At 41.0% G+C, this 26,803-nt stretch overlaps 1 long non-coding RNA gene across 1 annotated transcript in view; it reads left to right on the forward strand.

The window, feature by feature from the left end:
- The first annotated feature begins 1,774 nt into the window (after positions 1 to 1,774).
- The window catches only part of LOC114052023, a 27,439-nt gene continuing 2,410 nt past the window's right edge, over positions 1,775 to 26,803 (forward strand). The window contains exon 1 of the long non-coding RNA XR_003570209.1: positions 1,775 to 1,901. This is a non-coding gene — a long non-coding RNA (uncharacterized LOC114052023). The remainder of the gene's footprint in view (positions 1,902 to 26,803) is intronic.

Consider the following 26,803-nt stretch of genomic DNA (forward strand, 5'->3'; position numbering starts at 1 on the left):
TTTTTCCCTCCCTCTCATCCCCCCTGCATGCAATCTGATACAGATTACATGTGTACAATCATATTAAATGTATTTCCACATTATTCATGTTGTCAAAAGTCTTTCTAAAATGTCTTGGTGAATTGTGGTATAGTGGAAAGGGCAAAACATTTGGAACTATAAGACTTGGGTTCAGATGCTGGCCCTACTGTTTATTATCTCTGCATCCTTGAGCAAATAATTTAATTTCTCTGGACCTCAGTTTCTTCTTCTGTCAAATGAGAGATTTGACCTAGATGACCTCTAAGCCCCCTTCCAGTGAGAACATTCTGCAGTCCCAACTTAGGAAAGTGACACTATTTAACATAATAACACTTTGTTTTGTAACTATTAAGTTTATCAAATATTATATAGTATTTATATATGTATGTATTATCTAGTATTTATATATGTATATGTATGTATATACATATATATGTCAGTTTATCAAATATTATATAGTATATATGTATATGTATATATGTATGCATATATATACATATATACATTTTTGTATGTATATACATATACATATATATGTGTGTGTGTGTGTTTATCAGTTATCCCTCTGTAACCTTCCTCTCCTCATCCATGTTGTAAGATCTATGATGGCAGAAATTTTCTCTTATCTAAACTGTGTATTACCGCTAGCACCTAGCACAGTGTCCTTTTCATAGTCTGCTCTTAATATCTATTATATTGTGTAGTTGGAGAAATACAATGGGGCAGTGCATAGAGGACTGGTCTTGGATTCAGACATTCAACTTAAGAAGCATTTATTAAGGGAGGGCCTACTTTATGTGCCAAGTTTAGGGCAACAAAGACAAAAGATGAAAAGAATTAACTGTTCTCAAAGAGCTTCCCTTCAGCTGGGGAAAGATAATACAGAAACACCTAAGTAAATTTTTAAAATTTGCGTTATAAATACAAAGTAATGGGGAGTCTGAGGGAATGAGAATTGCTATCCACTGGATTCAAATCTAGTTATCTGACCACATGTGGACAGACTACTACATGTCTCAGTATCATGGCTCTGTCCTGCACCTCAGCTCTTTATAAATGTAAATCAGCAGTTCTCAAAGAGTGATCTGAGGACCCTTGAGGTCCCTAAGATCCTTTTAGGGGGTTTACAAGGTCAAAACTATTTTTATAATAAGACCAAGATACTATTTGCATCTTAAAATATTCCTTCCTTTTCCAACAACATGTCTGTGTGAGGCCAGATTTTCTTCATATACTTCAACCAAAACAACCTATCACAATAGACTGAATACAGAAGGAGAGAGGAGAATCCAGCTCTCTCTCTATTAAGCCAGACATTTGGTTTACAATAAAATATGTAAAACAATGCTACTCTTCTCACTAAATTTGTTTTTGTTTTGGAAAATAGAGTTCTTTTTCATAAAAATATGTTATTTATGATAAATAATGGCCTTATTGTTATTAATGAAGTATTAAACGTTTTAAAATTTTATCCATTTTAATTTCTAAATATTGAGAGCTAAAATGTCCATAAACAAAAGCTCTTTGGGGGCCTCAATAATTTCATTGAGCGTAAAAGGACCCTGAGACCAAAGTGTTTGAGAACTGATGATGTAAATAACATATATAACAGATCTGCAGCTGGGGAGGAAGTGTCTATATTAGGAGTTCCCCTACTCAGATGAAATGACAGTTCTGGACATTCCTTCCTCAAAAAAAAAAACCCTTCTATAATTGAACCATCGTTAGACAGTTAAACATCTAGCAAGGCCAAAGGATCAGCATTACAAGCTACAGGACACTCACTAAACAGGGCAATGAGACACAGCAGGTATCTGTAGGAGACCAGGCTGAATGCTACTTGACTCCAGGACAGTGCCCTGGAAAAAAGTAAATCTCAGGTAACATATTTTCCTAAGATCTGACCCTTTACCCTCAAAGTGGAGTACCGGGGAAGGGGGGTGGGAGGGAATTCATATAACTGATTATTACAATCAATTTGGTTCCCGTTAGTGGAGGCTTCACATAGTTTAATGTGGTCGTTTAACCCCCTGAGGTCTTGTCGAAATTGCACAGAGGTTTCACATCCTAGAGTTTGGCTCTGATCCCTTCCCAGGTCTGAGGATCTATCCTAATGGGAGAAGCCAGACTCTAAACTCAATGGTGAGATGACCTCATAGAGTCAGCCCAGTTCCAGGAAGGTCATGCCTTGACTTTGTTCTCTACTTCTGACATATCCCCTGTTTGGTGTTCAAAGCCCTTCATGATCTGACTTCTTCCTATCTTTCCAGTCTTCTTAGACTTTACTCCCCTCTACATGTTCTATGATCGATGAACCGATGCTGGCCTCCTGGAACAAGACATTCCATTTCTAGGCTCCAGTCATTTTCACTGGCTTTCTCTCATCTCTGGAATTCTTTCCTTCCTCAGCCCTGCCCCCTAGGTTCCCTGATCTGCTTCAAGCCCCAGCTAAAATTCTACCTTCTATAAGAAGTTTTTCCCAGTTCCTCTTAATGCTGGTGCCTTCCTTTTATTGATTATCCTCAATCTATCCTGTATAGCTTTTGTTTATTATACATAGTTATTTATGTGTCTTCTCCCTTATTAGGCTATGGGCTTCTCCAGAGGAGGGACTGAGGGATTTTCCTGTTTTTGTTGTTTTTTGCTGCTCTTTGACTTCCTAGCACTTAGCAGAGTGCCTGGCTCCTAATAGATGCTTAATAAATGCTTATTGACTTACTGCTTTCTCCCTCTTCAAATCTTTGCATGTTTACTTCTCAATGCATGAGTTATATCTTCTCAAGGGCAGAGAATGCTTCATTTTTACTTTATTAAAAAAAAACTTTTATTTATTTGTTTATTTGTTTATTCACTCTATATCCCCCAACCCTTAGTGATAGCTTTGTAGCCACGTAGGCATTTAACAAAATTTTATAGAATTGAATTATCCTAAAGGTGAAGCCTAGAGAGGGTAGGAGCTATTCACTTTCATTTGGCACAGTACTGGGTACTCTGATCTGATGCCAACTGACCTAGGCCTTGCCTAGCTTTCCTTCCAGATCCAGGATGAGGAAGGGCTAGATGGGAGGGGGTGAGCTAATCTCTTTGTCCCTAAGAATCCTCCTTCTTCCTGCCTTGCAGGGGCATCAGTAGCTCATAGGAATCCCTTTAAATGTCAATCTGGCACCCCAGCTCTGTCCTCCCCAGCCACGGCTTCCAGAATCACATTCCAGTCTTTAGTACTATTTGCCATCAGTCTCAGCTCTGATCCCTCTGTTACCCAACAGAACAGTTTTGATTGGCATCCTCTGAAGTGACAGCCTGTCTTGCTCTGATTATCAGAATTTTTCTTTCTTGAAAAGAGGAATGGGGGGCGGTGGGAAACCAACCAGCCTGACAGGCATGTTGAAGCTAGAAGGGCTGATAAAAGGTCTCCAGATAACATCTCTCTCCTGGGTTGATTTAATAAACCTACGGTTATAGTTTGTCAAATCCTCTTCATGCTGACTGCCAGGTAGAATTGAAATAAAATAATTTAGAGAAGGGGAGGAGAGAGGTGAGGGTAAGGAGGAAGAGACAGAGCTGGTCTCGTTGGAATAACAGTGACTTGATTTAAATGTCAGTGCCAGGTGGGAGCAGTGGCAGATCTGTGGCTATGCTTATTCCTGGGCTTTGTAGGGCTGATATAAGATCTCTTGTGTGCTTTATAGCAGGTCTTGAGCCTGAGCCTAGGCTCTTGAACTGAACTGTAACTAGGAATTTTTTTGGGCCACAAACCAGATTCAGGACAAATTGTGCAAAGGGTACCCTCTGTTGCACGGAGAGAGAGGGTCAGGTCACCATCCAATGTGAGAGAGACAGAGATACCAATGGGAGCCTGCATCTTGGAAGGCTACTACAAGATGAGTTGGGGGAGAAGCTCACTTCAGCCTCAAATCTGGCAGCTTCTTATTTTAACTAATCATTCCTACTAACTAGGGCTAAGGTTTTTTTTTTGTTTTGTTTTGTTTTGTGCTGCTGAAAGACTGCAAGTGATGTCAGCACCCTCTAAATTCAGCAGCCGGGGTCAATGCCCAGGTCACCCTGTCCTAGTTACAGTTCTGTAGGTGAGCTCAAATTCCTTCCTGGTTGACATTTGAAGGGATTCATATGAGGCAGTGATCACCCTGTATGACAGAAAGAAGGAAGGATCCGGAGAGAGACATTCTTATCCCAACTCTGTCAGCTGTTGGGGTTAGAGATCACAAGGATGCTTATATAAGATGTGATTTGTTAGTACAGCCCCGAGGTGGAGTGGGAGACTTCTGTGCCTACAAATCACTTCTTAACCTGCTAACTCATTAGAATATGCCAAATACCAAATAGTTCTTAAGCATGCTAATCACTGATTTTAAAGGATTATTGCAGTAAACCATAATTAACCGTTTATAACAGCAGTTTGGGCTTAATTAGACTCTAGTGAGCTCCAGGGTTTCTCAGGAAATGGAGAGCCAATTGCCAGGTCACCGAAGCCATGGCCTCCATCACTCTTTCTTTGCTTCCAGCCTCTGACCCCAACACAGCCTCCTGGACAATCCAGCTGCAGGGCCTCCCCTCCCCTGTGTTGTTCCCTTAGCCCTACAGTGCTGAAATGTCAGTATTTACAGTGGTTTTACTTGAATAAATTCTCAGCTTATTCTGACCAACACCATGAGAGACAAATGAAGTATAAGACTCAGTTCTAGCTCTCTCTCTCTCTCTCTGTCTCTTACTTTAAGCAAAGGAAATTCTACAAACCCTTTCATCTACTCTTACCATCACTTCAAAGTGATTCTTCTTCTGTTGCAGCTAACTGAAAGGGGAACATTTTTGTAGGAAGATTCCACTCCCCCTCCCCACCTTCACCTCCCCAACAGAACTTTTTTTTCTGGAAGTAAAGAACCAGAAACAAAGTAGGAGTCAATCTGTTGGGAAATTGCTGAACAGATGTGGTCGATGAATGTAATGCAATATTATTGCGCTGTAAGGAATGATGGATAGGAGGAATTAGGATGTGGGGAGATAGTGAGTTTCTTACCAGCCAAAATACAGTCCCAAAGCAAGGGGCTTTTGCTGCTGACAGATATGTATAATAAAGCCAGAAATTCTAGTTGGGTGGTAGAAAATAATGACCTTGCCTTCTTAGCTTCTCTTTTGTCCTGGAATGAATTCATTGCAGGCTGAACAAGAGAGGATCTTGGGAATGTGTGCCCTTCTCTTATGATCCCTATCCACTGTCATTCACCTCACTGATGGTGTGTATATTTGTGGGGTTATTAGTGGAATGGAGACCAAAAGAGAAGGTATATCAAGAAATGACTGTGATGTAAAAACAACAGGCATCTCTCAAAGAAGCTTATGTTCTAATTGGGGTGGGGGGGTGGGGGGGTGGATACAATCTATACAATCCATGCATAGATAATGCGATAAGAGAATTTCTGACTCAACTTTATTACTGCCATTTACTTAAGATAATCCTGTCGTACAGTTGGCTTCACAATAAGTAAATACAAGGTATTTACAAATGTTATCATTGGGTGGCCCAGAGGGTGCCCTCCCACAATGTCTCTATTCTGGGCTCACATGGATCTAGATTTATCCTAAAGGAGCCTGATCCCGAAGTGGGGGGGGGGGGGGGGAGGGGGTATGTGCAGAAGGGGGCAGGCTTTTTCTTTTCTGTCTTTGCTGGAATAAGTAAACTCCAGTAAAATCTCTAAAACAAGGCTAGCATGGTTTATGTCTAGGGGTCTTGATAAAATGTAACAAGGGTTTCTTCTAAACCAGGAGAACATTGTACACAGTAACAGCAACATTGTGCAATGGTTGCAAAGTTGGTTGGTACCAACTTTGATAGACAGTTTTTCTCAGCAATACAATGATCAGATTCTAAGACAATTCCAAAAGACTCATCATGGAAAATGCTATCCACCTCAGGAGAAGGAGCTATGGAGCCTTAATGCATATCAAAGCATGCTATTTTCTCTCTCTTTTTTTCTTTCTCTTGGTTTTTCCCTTTTCTTCTGACTCTTCTTTCACAACATGACTGATGTGGAAATATGTTTAATATGATTATATATGTATAGCCTATATTAGATTGCATGCTGTCTTGGGGAGGGGGAAGGAGAGGGAGGGAAAAAAATTGGAACTGAAAATTTTATTGAGGTGAATGCTGAAAACCATCTTTATATGTAATTGAAAAAAACAAAATACTATTAAGTGGGAGGGGAGGAAGAGTTTCTTCTAGAAAAGATATCCAATATGTGAAATAGGCATCAGGTGTAGAACAGCTATTTATTTCTTCCACCATAGAAACTGCAAAACACAAATGACTCACAAATATGCACAGACGCAAAAAAGATAAAATACATCCAATGGCCATTTACATTCTTATCCTCTCCCTGCCAGGTAAAGGTCTCTTGCAGGACTTCTCAACAGGCATTTCCCATTCATTTGGGCTGTCTAACTCATAAGGTCCAGATCTCCTGGCCAGCCAAAGCATGACTCAAATAGATTTCCTTTGATTAATCAACTAAAGAAGATCCCTTGGTAGTCCCTTCTCTGAGAATCTCTCCTCCCTCTGATTGGTTGATGTCTGAATCTTAAACTCAGGACCTCTCAATCCATGAAATAGCTGCCAAGGCAGGCTCAAACTCATCCTTTTCTTTGGATCTCAAGTGGCTGGTCTGCTCTCAAGTAAGAAAACAACAAAGGAAGAAAAAAACAAGTGACCAAGGACTGAGTCTCACCTAGCCATGTGCTTGTGGCACCATTGTCACTGGGAGGAAGAGAATTTCTTTGCCTTATTTTGTTGGAATCCCAAGGTAGGGAAAGCACTAGAAAAGTCTTAAAAGAGAAGGACCTCCTCCCCAAAAAAGAGGGGGGGGAGCTATTTCCATAGCTTCTTGACTGTCAGTGGGCAATCGTTTTCAACATAGCCCCTCAATCACAGAGATCAATTGGAGCCAATCAGAAATTGTGATGCCATCCCAGCAAAGCTCATGTGCCTAAGTCAAAATTCCTGAGCATTCCTTTTATGCAAAGTTAGGAAAAGTAGTTTTGAAAGAGGTGCAGAGGGAAAGAGGTGGTGAGGAGCAGAAGGAGAGGCAGAGAGAGAAAAAGAGAAATAAATATCAGGTAGGGGGAGGTCAAATCAGGCTGTGACTATAGTTCCTAAGGAGGCAAGCAGGGAAGGCATCCCAGGCATAGGACGACCTATACAATGACATCAAGGCAGGAGATGGAGCACTGTGCACAGAGAACAGCTCACCTGAGAGATTAACTGAATGAAAGGGAGAGGAATATTGAAATGACTAGAAAGAGAAACTCCCAGATCTAAGGCTGGAAGGGGCCTCAGAAGCAATCCAGTCCACTCCTCTCATTTTACAGAGGAGGAAACTGAGGCCCACAGCTATAGAAAGTGGCAGAGGCAGGTCTTTACTCAAGGTCCACTGACTCTAGAGCCATGGAAGTGGAAACTAGATTGTGAAGAGCCTTAAAGGCCAGACTGAGGATTTTGGCTTTAATCCAAGAGACAAGGAAAAGAAGCTGGGGGTATTTTTCGGTTGAGGAGTGACCTGGTCAAACCTGTGCCTTTGGAACACCAATCTGACACTTGTGTGGAGGAGGAATTGGAGAGGGGAAGTATTGGAAGCAAGGAGACCAAATAGGAAATACCCTATTGCAATAGTCTGGGTGAGAAATGATAAGGGCCTGATCTAGGGTAATAATAACAGCTGGCATTTATCTAGTACTTTCCAAATATATCTCATTTCATTTTCACAACAATTCTGGGAGGTAGAGTTATTATTCTCCCCATTTAACAGATGAGGAAACTGAGGCAAGACAGAGGTAAAGCGACTTGCCCATGTTCACACAGCTAATGTGTGTCTGAGGTCAGACTTGAACTCTGGAGTTTCTGAGGCCAGGTCCAGTGCTCTACTCTCTGCCACATCTAGTTTCCTTTATAAAAGGAAGGCTACAGAGATAATTGCCTCTGCAGAACAGAAGTTTGTGGCACAAGTGGTGAGACAGGGATAGATGAGACTCGGAAACTGTCCTAACTTTCTCCTCCCCACCCCTGTAGAATGTAAGCTCCTTGAGGTCAGGCACTGCTGTTTCCCATCTTTCAATCCCCAGAGCCCAGGGACGTACCTTGCACATAGTAGGCATTTAAGATTTATTAAATTGAATTAAATTCCCACCACCAACTCTCTGTGTGACCTTGGATAAGGGAGATTCACCTCTTCTTTCTGGGTCTCAGATTATTTTTATCTGACAAAGGAGATGGATTAGATTCAACAATAAAAACAAACATTTATTAAATACCTACTATGTGTAAGGCATTGTGCTGTGCATTGGCAATATCCAAGAGTGAAAAACAAGATAATTCCTGCTCTTAGGGAACTTAAATTATTTCAGGACAAAAGGACATGTAGATATACTGAATAAATACAAAGTAATTTCCGAGGCAGGAGGAGCACTAATGACCTGAGGAATCAGGAAATGTCTCTTATGGGAAGGGAAAAAGAAAAAGGAACAAGCATTTAGAAGATGCCTAGTATATGCTAGGCACAGTGCTCAGCACTTTACAAGATGATCTCATTTGATTCTCACAACAGGTGCCATTATTATCCTCATTTTATAGTTGAGGAAACTGAGGCAGGCAGAAGTTAAATGACTAGCCTGTGCTCACTCAGCTAGTAAGTGTCTGAGGTAGAATTTGAACTCTTCTCCCTGAGACCCAGTGATCTTCCCACTGTACCACCTCCTTGCCCTGGGTGGTACCTGAGCTGAGCTTTGAAGGGTGGGGAGGAGTTGAAGAGAAAAAACATCCTATGCAAGTCAAGGAGACTAGAGATGGAGTGTTAGGAATGAGGTGCAACCAGGAGGCCTCACAGAAGATCTCAGCCCTCTTCTATGGCTCTGTAGCACTGGACTCTATAAATGTAGGAGTTGAAATTTCACAGGACTGCTGAGCTAGATGGCCATCCATCTCCATCCTATCCCCTACTTTCACACAGATGGTGCTTTGTCTGGGTCTCTCAGAAATCATGAGACACATGTCAGTTCAATCCTCCTTGAAACATGGATCTCTGTCCCACTCACAGGAGGACTACCCTTAAGGGGGTGAAGAGTCCCAGGGAAAATCACAGGACATCCTCTCAGCCTCCCAACATAATTATACAGCTGGCCATTTATAATGAACTTCAGGGGACAGCCTTGATGGAGAAAACAAGTTACTAATGTTACAGTCTGAGAGAGGTGGGTGAAGCAGAGGTAAACCTTGCTTAGATATTATGTATATGTATATATGTATACATGTATATATATGTGTGTGTGTGTATTATATATAATATAATTAAATATTACATTATTAATGACATGTTATAATATATAACAATATATAATACAGTATATATCACATATAATATATAATATAAAGTTGACTCTCCTTTCACCCGTATAAGACATACACATATGTGTATTTTATATATGTGTATATACATATACATACAAAATTTCTTCTCCCTTTTTCACCTGTATAAGATATATATCTCTACATATTGATTTAAATACATATGTAAATATAATTCACACATATGAGACATATGTGTGTCTTTACATATAAGCTTATGTTCAGTCTTCATCTAGCATTCTCTGGGTCCTGAAATAGGGAGGACACTGACAGCACCTATTCTCCTTCATAAATATCAATGAGTTTAGCTGCCAGTTAGCAAAAATACTTACACAAAGTAGGAAGCTAACATCTCTCTCTCTCTCTCTCTCTCTCTCTCTCTCTCTCTCTCTCTCTCTTTCCCCCCAATCCCCATCTCCTATAGTGATCTTGCCCTTTACCAGTTCAACACTAATTCCCACTACCTGTTTCAACCAATCAGAAAATATTGTTAAGCACCTACTATGTGCCAGGCATTGAGCTAGGCAATGAAGATACAAATAGGAAAAATCCCTACCCTCAAAAAGCTTAGAGTCTACCAATGTATGTTGGTACTGCTGTATTATTTTTCCTAAACACTCCAGATCAGGGGTTCTTGACCTTTTTTGAATGTGTCTGGACCCCTTGGGCAGCCTGATGAAGCCTATGAATCCCTCTCAGAATGATGCTTTTAAATGCATAACATAAAATGCATAGGAATACAAAGGAAATCAATTACATTGAAATGCAGTTGTCAAAAAAAAAAATTTTTAATGAGTTCCTGGATCATGCCTGTTCTAGTAGATGGGCTGGGGCAATTAGGCTCCACTCAGCTAGCTCTCCTCCTGCAACATCTGCCTCAGGACTACCCCCTGGGAATGGGATAGATGATTGAGTGCTTAGAATGATCCCTGGCTCTGGCCAGCCTTCTAAGAGAAGGGAAGGAAGAAATAGATGGGAATCTATCAGAGGCAACATTTTCTACAGTGCCCTCTTCTCCCTGGGCTTTGTCCCAGGATCAAATGAGCTAACATATGTCAAACTCTTTGCAAACCGTAAAGTGTTACAAAAATGTTAGTCAGATGTATTCCTTACTTTTCATCTTTCCTTTCTGGGCTTCTGTCCTCATCTATAGAAGGAAGGGATTGAATTCAATGATCTCTTAAGTCCCTGCTAGCTCTGAATCCTGTGACCCTACATACAGTATCTCCCCAAGTTCCATCTGTCCCTTTTTTTGCTCTGGGGGTTATGTGTGATTATCCCACAGTGCCCCTGGCAGAACTAACTGCCTAGAAAGGTCCTTCCTTTCTTAGCATTCAGGGCCCGCTGCTGGTCTACTGTTTCCCCTCCATGCTGGTGGATATTTGTTGGAGCAGGCTCTTACAACCTAACTCAGAGCTCCCCGGTCCAATACTCTCTAAACATTCTTTTTGTACTTAAATAGTTTTGGGGCAGGCCCTGGATTCAGGAAGACCTGAGTCCAAATCCGGCCTCAGACACATAACACTTACTAGCTGTGTGACCCTGGGCAAGTCACTTAACCACATTGCCTAGCCAAAAAAAAAAATTAATAAATAAAATAAAGTAATTAAATATTTTTTTCATATGTCAAGCATTTTTTTTTATCCCTTTCACCTCCTCTCCCCAGTGGAAAAAACAAAAATAAAACATAGCTCTGACCACTAGGCTCACCCTGAAACCACTACCTCTCTCTGTCAGGAGGTAGGTAAGCATGCTTCATCACCATCCTCACAGTTCTTAAGTTTCTCACAATTATTGTTCTTTGCAATGTTGCTGTTGTATAAATTAGACTCCTAGCTCTGATCATTTCCCTCTGCATCAGTTCATACAAGCCTCCTTGCTGGGTCTAACTGCTTAAAGTCTCTCCTCATTCCAATCCATCCTTCATTCAACCACTAAAGTGATTTACCTAAAGCACAGGCCCCCACAAGTCACCCTCCTACTCAATAAATTCCAGTGGCTCCCTATTGCCTCCAGAAGCAAATACAAAATGCTCTGTTTGGCATTCAAAGCCCTTCATAATCTAGTCCCCTGTCACCTTTTCAGTCTTATGGTACTTTACTCTTTCACGTGTATTCTTCAATCCGGTGACATGGCCTTCCCCCAACCTCTCAATTCCAGTGCCTTCCCCTGGTAAATTCTTTCCTATTCATCTTGCAAATAGCTTGCTTTGTACATATTTGTTTACACATTGTCTTCTTTGATTTAAGATTCTTGAGGGCAGGGACTGTCTTTTACCTCTTTTTGTATTCAGGCACTTAGTACAGTGTCTGGCACATAGTAGTTACTTAACAAATATTAATTGATGGATTAATTGAATGATTAAAGCTTTGCAAGTTTTCTTACAGCACAATAATATTCCATTGTGTGTGTGTGTGTGTGTGTGTGTGTGTGTGTACCAAAATTTGTTCAGTTACTCCCTGGTTGTTTGCAAACACTTTGCAATCAGTTTTGCAAAAATATAGCAGTTCAATTTGTTGTAGCAAAGAAATAGAAACTTAGTGGTTCCTAGTTTCTAGTTAGTTTCTATTTCTTTATTATACAAAGTAAGCTGCTGTATTTTTGTTCATATTCATCTTCTCCCTCTTTCTTTGATCTTAGGGGGTATAGGTGTAGTATTATATATTATGTATTATTATTATATTATGTAATATATTATATTTTATATATATATATAGTAGGTGCATTGCTGATATAAAAGGTATGCACAGTTTGGTGACATCTGGCATATTGTTTCAAATTTTTTCCAAAATGACCAAATTCCCAGCTCCATCAATAGCGCATCAGTGCACCCATCTTCCTGAAGTCTCTCCCATATTTGTCATTTTCCTTTTTTGTCAACTTTGCCAATAGGATGGGTGTGAAATAAGACCTCAGAATTGCCTTAATCTGCATTTCTCTGATTATTAATGATTTGGAGCATTTCCCCATGTGGCTATAGATAGCTTAGATTCCTTTCCTTGAAAAATTGCCATTTATTGATTTGGGAGTGGCTCCAAACTTTCTTTTTTGGACTGGCTTTTCTTCCTTCCCCTCTCTTAGAGGGCTGGCCAGAGCCAGGAATCATTCTAAGCATTCAATCATTCATGTCCTGACGTCACGACCTTTATGTAGTCAAGCCAGATGATCAGTAACTGCTGCAGTGAAAAAACATTCTGGGTTTGGAGCTAGAGAACCTCAGATGGAAATCCAACTCTAACATGTACTCCCTTCATGATCTTGGGAAAGTCACTTCTCTCTGAACCTCAGTTTCTTCCTCTGTCAAATGAGAATGAAGACCTAAGTCCCTTCCAACTCTAAATTTTTACTCCTATGACCAAGCACAGATCATGGGGTAACAGGTATTTCCAAACCTGAGAAGGCCACAAGGGCCAATTGATCCTTCCCTTAACCCCAATTGCATAAATTCTGGGCTCTTTTGGCTATTTCCAGTCCTTTTTTGATCCTGAGTTTATCCTATTTTTTCTGGTATTTTAGTCTTGCATTGAGTAAGTAAGAGAGATGATTATTAAATAACCAACTGTTAATATTGGGAAGATCCAGGATTTTTTCCCTTCCTCATTTGCAGATTTGGTCAAAGGTTAGTTCTCTGAAGGGCAGGGCAGATGATGAGATGAAATCATGGAATTGTTACCACACTCAACTAGAAAACCTTCCTGAAGATTGCCCGAGGCTGGGGGTGGTCTGGGAGCCATAGTGATCAGAGACACATCCCCCAGCCCCTCATTAGAATAGGTCTACTTCTCATAATATTCATTTTTCTCATTGTTAACCAATCAGAGTCAATTGTCACCCTCAGGAACCTTTTCCAAGGGCATGTAAGGGTTGAGTGGGTTCCATGAGAGGTCTTTGGCATTTGGGAGTGCCATTGACCCCTTTTATTATCTGCTAGCATGATTAATAAAATAATTAATTACTCAGAAATTATGTCTCTCGAACTTTTCATATGTCACAGTTAGACAAACATGTCAATCAAATTGCCTACTGTGTGCCAAATACTGTCCTGGGTACTGAGAATAGAAATACAAAGAATGATGCCCAGAATGGGTTTATAATCTAATGGAAGATAATAGGTACATACAAGTATAAGCAAAATAAATATAAAGAGAATAAAATTTTAAAATACAAAATAATTATGAGGTAGTTTAGAGGGATGGCATCAGCAACTGGGAGGGGAGGATTGAAGAAAGATTTCATGCAGAAGGTAATGACTGAACTTCATCTTAAAGAAAAAGAGGGATTCTGTGAGCAGAAAGTGCATATCAGGCATGAGGGAGAGCCAGAGTGAAGATATGGAAATGGAAGATAGTGTGGTGTATGAGGAACAGAGAGAAGGCCAGTTTGACTGGATTGTAGCAAAGTAATATACAATGAGACTGGAGAGCTAGTTTGGGGTTAGAGTGCAAAAGGCTTTAAAAGCTAGAAAAAGGGGGTTATATATATCCTAGAGGCAACAGGGAAACATTGGAAGTTGTTGAGTAGGAAAGTGACATGGTTAGATTTGCACTTAAGGGAAATAGCTTTGGCAGCTGCGTGGAGAATAGGCTGAAATGGGGAGAAACTTGAGGTAGAGTGACCAATTAAGGGTCCTTTGTAACAATCTAGGTAAAAGGTGATGGCTGTATGAGTAGGGAAGATGGGGTTGGATGCAAGAGATGTGATGACAGAAATAGCAACATCTGGTGACAGATTGGACAAATGATCTGCCAAGTGGTTTGGAAGGAGGACCTTTGTGAGAATTCCTGTTAGCCTTACCTCCTTCTAGACCAAAATGGCTCCCAGATGTCAGGAGAATGGCCTCCCTCCTTGACTCATCTCCAACATCAAAGCTTCAGAATCCTCTCTTCTGTTAGAACCCTTACACATAGTTCTGAACTCTGTACTGTTGACCCCCCTCCTCTTCAGAAGGCTACTGTCCTTCTTCAAGGATGCTGCCTAAACAAGTGAGACCCTCTCTAGTTTCCCAATGCTCAATGCCACTTGTGCCTGAATCCATGAGAAAGGGCAGGTTGACCCCTCTGATGGTGCCCAAGGGAGGCTCATGACTGCTCCTCCTGGGCCAAAAAAATAAGTAGAGATACACTAATGGGCTTCTGAGAAGAGTGGGAAGAGCTATCAAAGTATCCTGTAGGGAGATGTGCCTGCTGAGCAATGATCCTCACAGTCAATGCATGTAACTAGTCCAATTTCTCCCACTGATTTGAACCCCTTTTGTGAAACCATCCAATGAAAAGGGGAGAGGAGCAAGGGAAACTGACCTCATGATAGAGCTGGTGTAGCTGTGCCTAGAGACAGAAAGGTAGCTCAGTGGATAGAGTGCCAGGCCTGGAGTCAGGAAGATTCATCTCCCTGAGTTCAAATCCGGCCTCAGACACTACCTAGCTATGTGACTTTGGGCAAGTCACTTAACCCCATTTGCCTCAGTTTCCTTATCTGTAAAATGAGCTGGAGAAGGAACTGGCAAACCACTCAGTATCTTTGCCAAGAAAATCCCAAATGGAGTCACAAAGAATCAGACATGACTGAAAAACAACTGAACAAGCTTCCTCATACCTGATCTCTGCCACTGGGCACCCTTTCTTTAGGGAATTGTGCTCACCTGGTACAATTCAGATAGGCATAAAGTTAATTTTATAACTTCAAAGCATTTTTATATGTAAAAAATATTAAAGATCGTATACATAAGATTTAAACATTGTAAATTTGTAGTATGCATATATGCAAGTACATATTTCCATATGTGTGCATACATACACAGGCATATATGCTTGTACGTATATCTATATATACACATATATGTCAGCATTCTCTGGTTCGGATCAAGGTGGTACAATTGATGAAGTGCTGGGCTAGGGTCAAGAAGGTCTGAGTTCATAACCTGCCTCAGAACTTACTCTTTGTGTAACTTTAAATGAATCACTTTTCCTCTCTCAAAAAAAAAATATTAAAGATCACCTAGTCCCCCCCTGGTTCTAGTCACCCTCAGGCTCTTAGCTTGGGGTCTGTAAATAGATTTCAGAGGAACCATGAACTTGAATGAGAAGAACAATTACATATTTATTTTCATTAACCTCAAACTGAAATCTAACATTTCCCCCATTTATTTTAAAGCGACCTTCTGAGAAGAGGTTCATATGCTTCACCAGCCTGGCAGATGGGCCTATGACACAAGAAAGGTTAGGCACCCCTGCTCTAATCCAACCTCTTCATTATATAGAAGAGGCAACCAAGACCCAAGAAAAAGGGGGGAGATTTGCTCAAGGGCACACAGGCAGTAACTGGCTGGGCCAGAATTCAGAGCCAGATACATTGGTTGCATTACATTGATGCTCTTTCTACTATGTCATTATCACTTATGTCTGTACCTCTCTGTCTCTCTCTGTCTCTGTCTCTGCCTCTCTCTCTGTATACACATACACATACACTCAATACATATATTCACATACACACATACTCAATACATATACACAATACTCCACACACCTACACATATGTACACATGTACCCAAAACATATACACATACATGTACACAATTCTTTATACATATATACACACTCAATATACATATATATATAAGTATATACATATATACACATACTCAATACATACATATACTGTACATATATACACACATACTATATACCTACACATACACACATACTCAATACATATATACACATACACAGTACATATATACATACACAGAGACCCAAAACATATATACATACATATATACACACATATTACACATATATATACATATATATACACATACACACATATGCACATACTCAAGATACATATACATACATAAGATATATATACATACTCAAGATATATATACATACACATGTACATATATACACACATACTCTGTACATATACACGTACGTATATACACATATACTACATACATATACACACATACTCAATATATACATATTTGATGCATATATACATACATATACATACATACCCAAGACATATATACACACACATTCCATACATGTATGCATACATATACAAACATATTCAATACATATATAAACACACATATTCAATACATATTTACATACACACACACACTCCATGGAGTAGCATGAACCTCAATTCTGGACCAACTGAGACATCCAACAGCATTCCCTATGTGCCACAGGAACAGCCAACAGAAAGGAAGAAAGATCCAGGGCCCACCACTGCAGGTGCCATACATACCCCTGCTCCACCCCTCCTCCCAGATTCTGTCTGCTTATATTCACCTCACTGACTTTGCTGCCATGTTCTGCTTACCACCATGTTTGATCCAAGATTCATCAGCCCTTTCACACTCTCGGGCTCCCCTAGATGCTCTAATGGGAAAGCCTGCTAATACAATCAACTTCCTGTTAATTGAATTGTTTCCCACAACTCCTGCCAAGAGAATGTCCCAGGAGAATTTCCCAGAAGCTGTATAAGGCTCCTTCACATAGGCTCTCTCTCTCTTCCACTCCCTTTGTAGAACCTTGTTCTCTATACTACACTGAACCTCCTAGGTTCTAGGTGACAAGAAGCCAGCAGCTTTGGGGAAGCAGAGGGCGATTATCACAGTGAGTTGTATCAGAAAGAGCCCTGGTCCTGGAGCCAAGAAGACCTGGATTTGAATTCTGCCGTAGACGTTTACTAGATATATGACTTTAAACAACAAATCACCTTACTTTTCTGAGCCTCAATTTCCTCCTCTGTAAAATGGATGGGGCAGAGGGCATGGTCAGAATCAGGAGAACAATTTATATAAGAATAAGAACATTGTAGGAGCAGCAGCTAGGTGGCACAGTGGATAGAGTACCAGGCCTGGAGTCAGGAGGACCTGAGTTCAAGTCTAGCCTCAGACACACTTACTAGCTGTATGACTCTGGGCAGGTCACTTAACCATTTGCCTCAGTTTTCTCATCTGTAAAATGAACTGGAGAAAGAAATGGCAAACCACTCTAGTGTCTTGGCCAAAAGGCACCCAAATGGGATCATGGAGAATTGGACAGGACTGAAATGACTCAATAACAACACACATCAAAGAATTTCGAAAGACAGGATCTCTCATAAAAGCAATGATCAACCATGGTGCCAGAGGACTGGCTGGTGAGTTGTGCTACCCATCTCCTGCTAGAGGGATGATGGGTTCAAGACATAGAGTGAGAGATTCACTTTTGGATGTGGCTGATGTAGGAATTTGTTTTATGACTATGCACATTTATTACAAGGGTTCTGTTTTTTGGTTTTCTTTTAAGTGTAGAGTAAGTGGAAGGCAGTGAATAAGTGCTTGTTCGTTTTTTAAAAATAGAATAAAAAAAGAAGAAAGGGGGCTAAATCTCTGTCAGTTCTAAAACTATATGAAAATTAGCCCCTGTGCCAATTCTGGAATGTATACCACAGGTTGCCACTGCCTGCATTAGGCTGAGAACACACTCAACAGTGATTATCCAACTCTATTCAAGTACTCTCTCAACACAATGACTTTCAGGAAAACCCAGCCAACGACAAAAAGAAGGATAAGCAAGATATCCCCCATTTTTATGGGCCTTCTATGAAGGTGCCCCAGAGACCATTAATTCACTACCCTCATTTTATAAGTGAAATTTTACAGGTTACATGACTTGTCTAAGGTCACTCGGGGAGTAAATGTAAGACAGAATTTGAACCTAGATTTTATGATTCTCAAGCCACTGTTCATTGACCGGGCTAACATTAGGAGGCAGTGTGGCAGAATGGACCTGCTGATGCTACCTGTGTGACCTTGAGTCAGACAAGGTTTTTTAACTTCTCTAGGCTTCAGTTTCATTATCAGTAAAATGAAGAGGCTGGAGTATTTGGCCTCAGAGATCTCTTCCAGCTTTGAATCTATGACTTCTCTAGGTTTTTAAGGTTTCCAAAACACGTTATCTCACTAGGAGCTCACAAAACTTTATTATTATTATTATCCCCAGTTTACAGATAAGTAAAGTAAGGCTTGGAGAGAAAAGTATAACTTGTCCATTGCAGTAATCATCTGACTCCAAACCCAGCGATCTTTTCAATACAGAGTTCAACTGGTCCATGATGATGGAGACAGATTGAGCGGTGATAGGGGGTGGTAGATAAAGGCACTACAGTTGGACTCAGAAAGATCTGGGTTCAATTCCTACCTGATGTCCTAGCCATGATCATCTCTCTGTGCCTGAGTTTCCTCATCTGTATATAGGGAGGTTGGACGTCATGGTCTCTAAGATCTCTTTTAAATTCTTGATCTGTGATTTTATGATAATATATAATAACTAGAGGAGGCGGCTAGGTGGTTCAGTGGATAGAGCTCAGAGCCTGAAGTCAGGAAGACCTGAGTTCAAATCTGGCCTCAAATACTTAATATCTGTGTGACCCTGGGCAAGTAGATGAACCTCTGTTCCTCTAAGAGGCAACTAGGTGGCTCAGTGGATAGAGCTCTGGGCCTGGAGTCAGGAAGCACTGAGTTGAAACACAACCTTAGGTATTTATTAGCTGTGTGACCCTGGGGAAGCCTCTTAACTCCTCTGGGCCTCAGTCTTCTAATAGTAATGATGATAATAATAGCAGCTAACATTTATATAGCACCTTACATGTGTTATCTCATTTGAGCTTCACAACAGCCCTGTGAAATAGATACTATTTTAATCCCAATTTTATAGATGAGAAAATTAAGAGAAGTTAAGTGACTTGCCCTGGGTCACACAACTAGTAAGTATCTGAGACAGGATTTGAACTCAGCTCTTCCTGAGGCAGCTAGGTAGCTCAGTGGGTAGAGCTCTGAGCCTGGACTCAGGAAGACCTGAGTTCAAATCCTGTCTGAGACACTTACTAGTTGTGTGACCCAGGGCAAGTCAATTAACCTCTGTTTGCCTTAATCCACTGGAGAAAGAAATGGTAAACCACTTCAGTATTTTCACCAAGAAAACCTCATGGATAATAGTATGGTCCAAAGGGTCACAAAGAGTCAGATATGACTGAACAACAACAAAAAACTAGCAAGGCAACAGTTAACCCAACAATCACTGTGATTTATATTCCTAAAGCATTGACCCAGACCCAAATTCTCCTTCCCCAACCTAAGGGATCTAACTCCAGGCTTTAGAGCAAATGTCCATGAGGGGGAGCCCGGCTTCCTGCCCAATCCGGCCCGTGTTTTGTTTATTCCTTATTGTCCTTTCGAAGAGGCCCTGGCCACTGGTCCTGGAGCCTGTGTTAAATGTAATGAATGATCTTGTCCTCTCTGTTTGTAGCCTCTTTAGTGTAACACTATAATTAGCTTAATTACCAACAGCCTGGATGCTTTTTTTTTTTTGCAACTTAATATGGAAATTAAATTTTGCACCAGGTTTACAGGCTGTTAACGGGAATCGAATAATCAAGCCCCAGCTCCAAGTCCTTGAAAATGAGAATTAAAAAAGGTCTACATTTGCATATTCATGTTTTTAATAGGGTTCAGAAGGTATATTTGCAACTGATGAAAAGGATTAATTAAATCTAATTTGCATAGGCGGAGCAGTTTAACCCCTTGTGTTCGGGCCAGCCTGACTCAGCATTCATGCCCCTGTGCAAAGGAAGGCCCTCAGTCAGCTGCAGCTTTATTTCACGGTGAAAATAGCAATCACCACAATCCAAAGTTACCAAGGGCTCTTGTCTCCCCCCTCCAGGATCTGTGCCCTTGAAAGCCTTTTCATTCATCCTCCCATCTCTTTGCTCTGCTACCTGTGGTTCTCTAGATCTCCTAGAGATAAAAAAAGAGGTTGGGGACTGTCACAAAGGGTCAGCAAATTGGGTGGTAAGATGGGGAGGGAACAGTGAAGAGAAGAGCCCATGGCACTTTTTTCCCAGGGGCCTGGTCTCCTGGAGATTTGCCTGGGAAGCTCTGGGGATAGTGTCCTATCTTATGCAGAGTCGTGTAGCATTTATGAAGCGCCCACTATTTCAGGTGGGCAGCTAGGTGGCGAAGTGGAAAGAGCGCCAGCCCTGGAGTCAGAAGGATTTGAGTTCAAATCTGGTCTCAGATACTTACCAGCTATGTGACGCTAGGCAAGTCACCCTGTTTACCTCAGTTTCCTCATCTGCAAAATGAGCTGGAGAAGGAAATGGCAAATCATTCCAGCATCTTTATCAAGAAAACCCCAAATGGGGTCATGGAGAGTTGGATGTGACTGAAACAACTCAGTAACAACAAATATGTCAGGTACTGTTCTAAGTGCTGAGGATACAAAGGAAGGCAACTCCTCCCCCCCAAAAAAAAACACCTCAAGATTTACATAGCATTTTAAGGTTTGCAAAATGATTTATATAATTATCTCATCTGATCCTTAGAAATACCTTGTAAAGTAGGTGCTATTATTATCTCCATTTTTCTGATGAGGAAACTGAAGCAGACAGAGGTTAAGTGACCTGTTCAAGATGAACCAGCCAGTAAATGTCTAAGGCAGGATTTGAACTCGGATCTTCCTGACTCTAAGCCCAACATTATAGCCACTATGCCCATAAGTCTAGCCACTTGGCCATTCTCATCTCTAATAGACCATATCTAGAAAAATACAAATGCACACACACACACACACACACACACACACACACACACACACCACTCTATTCTTTCTGCTGAATTACCAAATTCCAGTAAGCCATCTTTAAAAGAGGACATGTACTGCACATGTCAATTCACGAAGAAGACTTCACGTAGAAACACAAGCCCCCATATACATCTTGTCTTAATAATAGTCATAATAATAGCTAGCATTTATATAGCACTTTGAGATTTGCAAAGAGGACTTTACATGTGTTAACTCGTTTGATCCTCACAACCCTGTGAGATTGTTATTTCTCTCATCTTACATAAGGGGAAACAGAGGCACTTGGCAGCTAATGTGACTTGCCCAGGGTCACACTGCTAGTAAGTGTCTGAGGCAGGATTTGAACTTGGGTTTTTCTGACTCTAGGTTCCACATTCTGTCCACTACACCACCTAGCTGCCTAGGTATCTTCTTAAATTTCATGCATACCTGTGTGAAGGCAAGTGTTTTTTCCTCAGGTGTAGTTCCTTTGGAAGTGGAGATATATGGAGTCTTAGGAACACACTCCTTAAAACTTAATGAGCTTATTTCAAAGCCATATGTCATCCTTGACTACTGTTTCAAGAGCAATCTGACCGACTAGATCCTGACCCCACCCCTGGTTCCTTTCTTCTTTCTCATAATAAGCAAGAGATAAAATCCACTAGGATTCCCCATTCTCCCAGGAACAGAGACCCAGGAGAGCCTTTCCTAGGATCAAACTTGCTGGGATAAACCCTAGAGAAAGGTCACAGACTTACATATATCAGGTAAGAAAGCACAGAGATGCCCAGATTACTGGTGATGGAGGCTTGCCAAGAGTTATCAGGCTCTTATGAGCCTTTGTCAACTAAAATGCACCATTCCAAGGACTTGTCTGAGCAAGGAATCTAAAGTAAAGGGGGCATCTTAAGATCCAAATCAGATCATAGGCTCATAGATTTAGAGCTGGAAGAATTATCAGGTGATCAAGTCGTCTACTACTACTACTACTACTACTACTACTACTACTACTACTACTACACACACATATACCTTTTATAGATGAGGAAACTAAGCCAAGAGAGATTAATTGAAAGCCTTAATCTCTTAAGTGGTACCCAGAGGGCACAATGGATAGAGAGCACTGGGTCTGGAGTCAGGAAGATCTGAGTTCATATTTGACCTCAGACACTTTCTAGCTGTTTGTCTGGCTGGCAAGTCATTTAGTCACTGCCTGCCTCAGTTTCCTCATCTGTAAAATAGGGGTAATAATAGCACCTACCTCCCAGGGTTGTTGTGAGGATCAAGTGAGATAGTATTGTAAAAGTGCTTTGGGGGTAGTTAGGTGGCACAGTGGATAGAGCACTGGTCCTAGAGTCAGGAGGATCTGAGTTCAAATCCGGCCTCAGACACATAATACTTCCTAACTGTGTGACTCCGGGCAAGTCCCTTAACCCCAATTGCCTCATTAATAAAAAAAAAAGTGCTTTGCAACCATTAAAGCTCTTTATGGATGCTATTTATAGCTATTATTATTAAGCTGTTGATATTATCCCCATCTGTAAAATGGAGATAATAATGGCACCTGCTTCCCAGGGTCATTACAAGGATTAAATGAGATAATATTTGTAAAGTGCTTTGCAAACCTTAAAGCTCTATTTGATATGTTATTTATAAATAACAACAATAATATTATTATTATTAATAAATAATAAAATAAATAATGCATTTTATAAATAAAAGCTTATTTGATAATGGTGATGATTACTGTTATTATTACTATCAGAATTGCCTTGGATCACACAGCAAGTGAATGGCTGGCTGGTATAGGATTCGAACCCAGGTCTTTCTGACTCCAAGGCCAACCTTCCATCCTCCACAAGGTGTTGCCTCCATGTATTGGTGCTGTTGATGGTTATGGACAAGGCTGCCTGCCTTCATTAGAGAGGGCCAGACTTGATTAACAGATTTGCAGCTGTTTTTTTCTCCTGAAATGTACCTCTCTGTGTGTTCAAAGCAAGGTCTTTGAACACCATTTCCTCTGGCTCCCGCTTTGTGCCTGTAGCCCTGTTGCTCATCTGCATTCATGATAATTGCCTGTGATAGCCTTAATTCTGGAGCAGGCATGATTTTCCCTGTGTATGTGTGAACATTTCTGCTTATTCTCTGTTGCAGAGGATTTGTACAGAGGCTGGGGAGTGGGGGTGGGGGGGGAGAAAAACAAAGCAGTCTTTTTCCTCAAGGAGCTTCCACCATCCTGGGGGCTGAGGTGGGACCGGACATGTGTAGATAAGTATAATAAAGCAATGTGAGGAGGGAGAGATGACTGGAGGATCAGGAGGAGGTAAGCTTGAGCTGACAGGCAGAGCTGAGGAGATGTTCAAGATATTGGGAACAGCTTATACAAATGCATGGAGGTGGGAAATGAAATCTTATTCTGGTAACTGGAAGTAAGCAGTCTATTTTGGCTATAATATAAAGTGTTCAAAGGGAGTAATGTGAAGTAAGCCTAGAATGGAAAGTTAGAACCAGATTGTAGGGGACTTTGAAAGCCAGGCTAAGGAGTTTTTGTGTGTTTTTTTCCCCTTAAGATTGTTGGGGAACCATAGAATTTACTATTAGAGAGTGCTCCCTTGAATTGAACCCAGGCTGACTTTTAAAGGTCAGAGTCTAAAACTTGCATTTTACAAAATACCAGCACAGGAGATTTTGCTTTCCAAAATGCAAAGGGCACCAAATCGGGCTTTTTGAGTCTTTTGTAAAATGCACATAGCTAGGAAGTATCTGAGGCCAAATTTGAACTCAGGAAGATGAGTCTTCCTGACTCCAGCACTCTATCCACCATACCACTTAGCTGCCCTAGGAAAAGATTAATCTATTAATCTATCTATCTATCTGTCTGTCTGTCTATCATAGAGAGATAGATACAGTGCCATTTTCTCATATTTGGAGACAAATCCATCCTGCTGAGCGGCTCTCTGGGAAAATTGTGGGAATGATTGCTAGGGAGGGAGGGAATGGTTCCTTGGTGGGCTACCACCCAAACCATCTTCTTAATGCAGTCAGAGTCTACATCTTCAGATGCAGGCATATTGCGATGCCTTGTCTCATTTCTTCACAAAGAAGAATGAAGGCAAGGAATATGACCCAAAGGCCCCTTAGGAAGGCCAGGATTAGCACTTCCATCCCTGGAAGAAGCTAACCCTGCTCACTGACCATGGCTGACTTCCCCCTCTGGGGCCCTTCCCTGCATTGCTAGATGCCAAAGGTCTGTGATCTTCTCCGCTCAGCTGGTTGGGCCATAGCACTAATGAGGTGAAGGCCCCATGTTTAATCCCCAATATAGGCCAATTAGCTTTGGTTGGTGCCACATCACAGACTGTGTCCTTGCCCTAGACAGCCATCTTGCAAATTCATGACACCAGTCAGAAAGGGAGCCGGGTGAAAGTGGGGATGATTCAGCTTAACTTATTCTCAGGACTAGAAGATATGGCTCAAAGTATGTCCCTTCCTGATACTGGGTCTGAAGAAGCATCGCAGTGAGAGAGGGTCATAGATTCAGAGCTAGAAAGAACCCTAAAGACTCTTTTTACAGATGGGAAAATTAAGGCACAAAGACTAGAAGTGTTTGCCCAGGAAGGAATGAAGGTTGGCCAGCCTGGGCTTCTTCCCAAAATGGAGGCCCTTGGAGGAATGCACCACTTGGAGAACGGGGCTAGCATAGTGGATGGATGGTCCAGAGGAGGAAGGCTGAAGGGGTGAATGGATGTTCCCAAGTGAGGAAGACCCAGGAGCTGAAGGAGGTTCCAGGGTGAGAATACATGCATTCTTTTTTTAAAAAATTTCCTGTAAATAGTATTTTATTCTTTTCCAATTACATGTAAAGATAGTTTTCAACATTCATTTTTATAAGATATTAAGTTCCAAATTTTACTCCCTCCCTTCCTCCCCAAGATGACAAGCAATCTGATATAGGTTATATATACAATCATATTAAACATATTTCCACATTAGTCATGTTGAGAAAGAAGAAACAGAACAAAAGGAGAAAAGCACAGGAAAAAAACAAAGAAAGTAAAAACAGTACGCATCAGTCTGCATTCAGACTCCATAGCTCTTTCTCTGGATGTGGTTAGCATTTTCCATTATGAGTCTTTTGGAATTGTTTTGGATCATTGTATTGCTGAGAAGAGCTAAGTCTCTCATAGTTGATCATCACACAAAGTTGCTGTTACAGTGTGCAATGTTCTCCTGGTTCTGTTCACTTTGCTCAGCATCAGAACACACAAATCTTTCCAGGTTTTCTGAACTCTGCCTCCTCTTCATTTCTAATAGCACAATAGTATTCCATTACATTCATATACCATAAGTTGTTCAACCATTCCCCAATTGATGGGCATCTGCTCAATTTCCAATTCTTTGCCACCACAAAAAAGATTTGAATTCATGCATCTTTAATAAATGGTAAGTCCTTAATAAATGCTTGTTCCTTTGCCTTCCTGACTCCAAGTCCAGCGCTCTGTCTACCATGCTAAGCTTTTAATTACAACCTCCTTGTTTTACAGATAAGAAAATGAATCTGAGAGAGTTTATGGGACTTTCCCATGCACATGCAACTAGTTAGTGGCTAATGTAGCATTTGAACTCAGGTCTTCCTGACTCCAGGTTTAACAAATTATCCACCATGCCACCTAGATATGTCAGGTTAAGGATGCCACCTTGATGGAGAACACTGGTAGCCCCATGCATTACTAAAAGCTCCTCATGCCCAGAAGAACCCATTGACTGTCTAGAGAAACACATGACACCCCAGTCTCTAGGACCTTAAGATGTATTCCCAGTGACTATGCTCCAAGCCCCATCCTTGAGGATCTGGGTGACTCCCCTCTAGATGTAAATATAGAAGAAAATAATATATACCTGTCTTTCTGTGATCCCCAAGGGTCTTAATAGCTCTGATCTTGCTTCTCCTTAGAATTCCTTGGTAAGGGAGCCTGGGCAAAGAACATTGCTGTTATTTGTCAAAAAAGAAGAACTGCCCTAGAAGAGGTGAATTAACTTATTTGAGGGCATAGGAAGCATGAAGCTAATGAAAGTGGATGAATAAAAAACAAAACAAAACAAAACAAAACCAATAAAGTAACAAGATTGTTGTTTTCTTTTTAAACAAGCGTAACAATTCTTTTATGCAAATGAGTGGTGGGACTCCTTTGAAGTCCTCACCCTAAGGTGAGGAAATAGTGACCTTGTCTTTTCAGAATGTATTTGTGCACCCCTTTTTGGGAAACTCTTCAGAGAGAGCTATGAATCATATAAGCAAATCAGTTCTGTTACTTGATAGTCAAATCAAAATTACCTCCATTTTCAGAGGCCAGATTTTGCGACCATTGAGGACATTCCAAAGACTTTGTGTGTTGCACATGGCATACAGGAAACAACTCTCCCCACCCCCAATGATCCCCTTCCCTTCTCTTCCCTTCCCTCTGTCCTCTTTCTCCTCCTTCTCTTCTTTCTCTTCCTTCTCCTCCCTGTCCCTCTGTCCTCTCCTACTCCTCTTTCTTCTTCTTTTTCATCTTCTTTTCTCTCTCCATTCCTCTCTCTCTCCATCCTTCTTCCCCTTCCTTCCCTCTCCCTCACTCTCTCCCTGTCCATCTCTCCCTCCCTCTCTCCTTCTGAACTCTTTCTCTCTGTCTCTCTTTCTGTCTATCTCTATCTCTCTGTCTCTGTCTCTCTCTATCTCTCTGTCTCTCTCTCTCTGTCTCTCTCTGT

Source organism: Vombatus ursinus, unplaced genomic scaffold (assembly GCF_900497805.2).
Source record: "Vombatus ursinus unplaced genomic scaffold, bare-nosed wombat genome assembly UNPS02014807.1, whole genome shotgun sequence".
Taxonomy (NCBI): domain Eukaryota; kingdom Metazoa; phylum Chordata; class Mammalia; order Diprotodontia; family Vombatidae; genus Vombatus; species Vombatus ursinus.